The sequence below is a fragment of the Zootoca vivipara genome, chromosome Z1 (genome assembly GCF_965207765.1).
Source record: "Zootoca vivipara chromosome Z1, rZooViv2.hap1.1, whole genome shotgun sequence".
NCBI lineage: Eukaryota > Metazoa > Chordata > Lepidosauria > Squamata > Lacertidae > Zootoca > Zootoca vivipara.
This window is the reverse complement of record NC_142583.1, coordinates 54,381,531-54,386,593: the sequence shown is the minus strand read 5'-3', so window position 1 is coordinate 54,386,593 and position 5,063 is coordinate 54,381,531.

The following is a 5,063-nucleotide window of genomic DNA, read 5'->3' as shown; positions in this document are numbered from 1 at the left end:
GGCAGAGGAGGCATGTCTGTGTCACCAACACTACTTTTCCTGGGTGGTTAGTCATTCTAAAAAAAAAAATTAAAGTTACTTTAAGTAACCTTTTCTTTTCTTTTTTTTAAAGAAAAATGTGAGAGAGTCCAGTCAGCTGGGTTCTTCCCACACAGTGATTGCCCAACCAGGATCGTCATAAAGAAGAGTAGAGGATAGCCATGCCCCATGTGATACTTTCTCAGAAAGATTTCAGCAGCATTGTGGATGAAAGCACAGAAAAAATAAATTCCCACACTACTGCTGTAGTGGGCAGCACCACTGTTTAGAATGGGAGTGAAATCTACTTTGAATTAGGAGCCCAGTACTCCCTACTTTAAGCAAGAGAGGGAGATGGGGCATTTTCTCAGATTTTCAGGGATAAATAAGAGTTGCCTGTTCTGTTTCTGTCTGTAAGTGTCTTTACTTGCTAAGAGGAACCTCCCTCGAACTCCAGCCAGCCACAGACAAACCAAATGAAAGAAAGAAGAAGTTAACATTCTGGATCGACACAATTGCTTTACCTGCAAGTGGAGGCAGCATGTCTTATCTCTCTTTGTTCTGCCTGATCAGTGAATAGTTCACATTCCTCTGGTCCATTTCAAGTCTATGTAGCTGTCAAAGCAACATCTTGACTTTTACTCATATGACAGGTTTGGGCGCGTTGATGAGGGCTTCCCAGTTGCCATAACCTTTGCTCCCCCCCCAAATGTCATTCACAGAATACGATATATGTTTTTGCTGTGCGAGCTGTACAAGATTATTGGGCTCTTAAGCATGTCACTTATGCTATGTATGTATTTAAGGTCAGAAGAGACCACAGAAATATTTATTTATGGCAGCTCTCTAAAGGAAAATTGCAACTTTTCCTTACTTTCCCACATCCTCCGTGCAGAAGAGATAAAAACAAGAGGCTGGTTTGCTTACTTAAATTTTCTTACGGTATATTTTTAATCTTGTTTTGGAATTCAGTCCCTCATCATGGGACTGAAACTGCCTTGGTCGCACTGGTCAATGATCTCCGGCGGGCTAGGGACAAAGGTAAGAGCTGTTTCCTTGTTCTGCTGGATCTCTCAGCGGCTTTTGACACCATCGACCATAACATCCTTCTGGATCGTCTAGAGGGCTTGGGAGCTGGGGGCACTGTCATGCAGTGGTTCCGCTCCTTCCTCCTGGGCCGTGTTCAGAAAGTGGTGGTGGGGGATGAGTGTTCAGACCCCTGGGCTCTCACTTGTGGGGTGCCTCAGGGTTCTGTCCTCTCCCCCATGCTTTTTAACATCTATATGCAGCCGCTGGGAGAGATCATCAGGGGGTTTGGGCTGGGTGTCCATCAGTATGCTGATGATACCCAGCTCTACCTCTCTTTTAAATCAGAACCAGTGAAGGCGGTGAAGGTCCTGTGTGAGTGCTTGGAGGCGGTTGGAGGATGGATGGCGGCTAACAGATTGAGATTGAATCCTGACAAGACAGAAGTACTGTTTGTGGGGGACAGGAGGCGGGCGGGTGTGGAGGACTCCCTGGTCCTGAATGGGGTAACTGTGCCCCTGAAAGACCAGGTGCGCAGCCTGGGAGTCATCTTAGACTCACAGCTGTCCATGGAGGCACAGGTCAACTCTGTGTCCAAGACAGCTGTTTATCAGCTCCATCTGGTACGCAGGCTGAGTCCCTACCTGCCCACTGACTGTCTCTCCAGAGTGGTGCATGCTCTAGTTATCTCTCGCTTGGACTACTGCAATGCGCTCTACGTGGGGCTACCTTTGAAGGTGACCCGGAAACTACAACTAATCCAGAATGCGGCAGCTAGACTGGTGACTGGGAGCGGCCGCCGAGACCACATAACACCGGTCCTGAAAGACCTACATTGGCTCCCAGTACGTTTCCGAGCACAATTCAAAGTGTTGGTGTTGACCTTTAAAGCCCTAAACGGCCTTGGTCCGGTATACCTGAAGGAGCGTCTCCACCCCCATCGTTCTGCCCGGACACTGAGGTCCAGCTCCGAGGGCCTTCTGGCGGTTCCCTCACTACGAGAAGCAAAGTTACAGGGAACCAGGCAGAGGGCCTTCTCGGTAGTGGCACCCACCCTGTGGAATGCCCTCCCACTAGAGGTCAAAGAGAACAACAATTACCAGACCTTTAGAAGGCATCTCAAGGCAGCCCTGTTTAGGGAAGCTTTTAATGTTTGATGGATTTCTGTATTTTAATGTTTGATGGATCTCTGTATTTTAGAATTTCTGTTTTGTTGGAAGCCGCCCAGAGTGGCTGGGGGAACCCGGCCAGATGGGCGGGGTATAAATAATAAATTATTATTATTATTATATTATAATCCTCGAGTTGCCCTAAAGTCATGTTTTGTTGGTGGCTTTCTACTGTATTTCTGCAACGTGCCATGCTTGCTGATGGCATATAGGCCATCACGTGGACTAATTAGGACTGATTAGTGTAATGCCTTGGTAGGATGGATGGGTAGGAAGAAGCATGAAGCTGGCAGAACAGGGTTCTGAAACATGGGAGATCACAGGCAGGATTTAATCTCTGACCCAAAGAGAGAACCTCAAAAAACCCAGCCAGAACAGCAAACAAGTTTTTCAGCAGCAATAGGTCAGAGTGGGTCATGCAATATACAATATCTCCTCCTGCCTGCTTCTAAGGTCAAGCCTGCATACTGCTATAAGCAACCAGGAAACTATGTTGCTGTCAAGATCTCATCTTCCTTGGCTCCCCTTCACTCCCCCCCCACTTGACTTGACCAGAGCTTGTCCTGACAGCAAGCAGAATAATTTGCTACATTGGGCATAGGGTGGTCAGAGAGGTACTGTATAACTGGCAGCAACTATTACTGGCGCATGTGCCACTCTGCAAGCCCAGTGAATTATACCCTGGAAGGATCTTAATTCATGATGATCTACATGTGGCTTTCTTTTTGTGTCTGACATGCAGAAATGTTTTGTGCTAAGCAGCAGCAGCTCTCAGTTTGGCCCTAGCAGCGAATGGCAAACAAAAATACTGAAATGCGCTCAATGCAACCAACACCCAATACGCTAGCATCTATTTTATAGGTAGACCCTGCCCTCTCACTTCTGCTGCTCTCTTCCTAACTTAATTTCACATCAAAAGGTGTGGTAGAATCAGCAGGGGATGGTGTGGTGTGGTGTGGCTACACTGCCCACCTGGCCTCCATCTGGCTGAGTTGCTGCTTCATACTGGGGCAGAAAGGAGGGGGTGCAATAGCAGTGCAGTCAGCAGACTGCAAACATGCTGCTCCTGCCATTACGATTGCACAATGTCGACCACCATACCTTTCTCCAACCTGATAATGGTGCAATGAGTCAGCCGGATGAAGGTCAGGTGAGTGGTAACACCTGACCACACCACCCACTGCTTGGAAAGATCACATGCCCTCGGAGTTCCCTGCTCTCACCAGGGAGCACCCATTACTCCTCACAATATGCCCTCATAACAAAAACAACAATAGCAGGGAGCACCCTGCTTTGCCAGTTTTCCAAATATTCAGCCCAAGTCTGAAATGCCTATTTATGTGGAAGGGGAATCACAAGATCATAACAAGAGAGGAACTGAATTAGGCTTCAAGGAGTGAACTATAGAGTTGATAACCATGTTATGTAATCTAATTATTATGTGCAGTGGATTCCAGTCATCTTCTAATTCTATCATAATTCCCCTGAAAGAAACTCTTTTGTCTGGTGTGATCTATTCCTTATACACCTAGCTTGCCTCTAACTAATGATTTTGCATTCCCCACTCCCTGCGCAGTTGCTCCATACTTTTTCAATGGTTGATTTTTAGCTCCATTACCTGACAGGTGCTGGAATGGAGGGGAAAAAACCTAAATCAAATTGAGAGAACAAATATGCAATCCTGAGAAGGTGTTGGGAACCTTTTGCCCTCCCATCAACCCAACAAGCATGGCAATTGTAGTTCAGCAACAGCTGGAGCATCAAAGGTTCCTCACAGCTGCTTAAAAGGAAGCAAGGTCCTCTGAACTCAATGGGACTTACTGCTAAGCAATATTGAGGACTGGGCTGTAGAGGCACAGTTGGCTGTAAAATTGGCTCAATTCAGCTGCAAACCCAAAGGTCTAAAATTTCAGGGTCTCCAATCATGCAGTCACTACCTACATACATACAGTCTGCCTGGCAGTTTGCTTCATTCACACATCAGACCGGACATAGTATTCCAAGGGCAATTGCACTATACAGTGGTACCTTGGCTCTCAAACTTAATCCGTTCCAAAACCAAAGCATTCCAAAACCAAGACGTGCTTTCCCATAGAAAGTAATGCAAAATGGATTAATGCATTCCAGACTTTTAAAAGCAACCCCTAAAACAACAATGTAACATGAATTTTACTATCTAATGAGACCATTGATCCATAAAATGAAAGCAATAAACAATGTTCTGCAGTCACACAATCAATCAATCAATCAATCAATCAGTAGCTGAACTGGGTTCCACACAGTCACAAAAACAAAAGAGCTGCAAAAGCAAAAACGCAAAATAAATAGCAAAAACAGACAGACCTCAGCGTAACACTCAAAACGGAAGTGTGGCAATCAAATTGGAAGCGTAACACTCAAATCGGAAGCATAACACTCAAAACATTGGCTTCTGAAAAGAGTTCACAAACTGGAACACTTACTTCTGGGTTTGCCCTGTTTGGGTTCCAAGTTGTTTGAGTACCAAGGCGTTTGAAAACCAAGGTACCACTGTATTTTTGTACAATGGCATTCTGATACTTGCAGTTTTATTCTCAGATCCTTTCTTAATGAAACCACTTAATTCTTAGCCCATATAAAATGTGAGGAGGAGGTCTTGCTTCATGTGGGAGCAAGAGCTGCAGTAGTCCATTGCCTGATCCCTCCTCACACAGTGCATATTTAACCCATTGTTGATAATTCCTGGTAGTGGCTCTTTGGGTTTTCAGGCCATTTCCTTCCCTACCTGGAGATAATAGGGATTGAACCTGCATAAAAAAGCAGATGCACTACCAGTGATCTAGGGCTCTTCCCCAATTCAGAAGCAATATG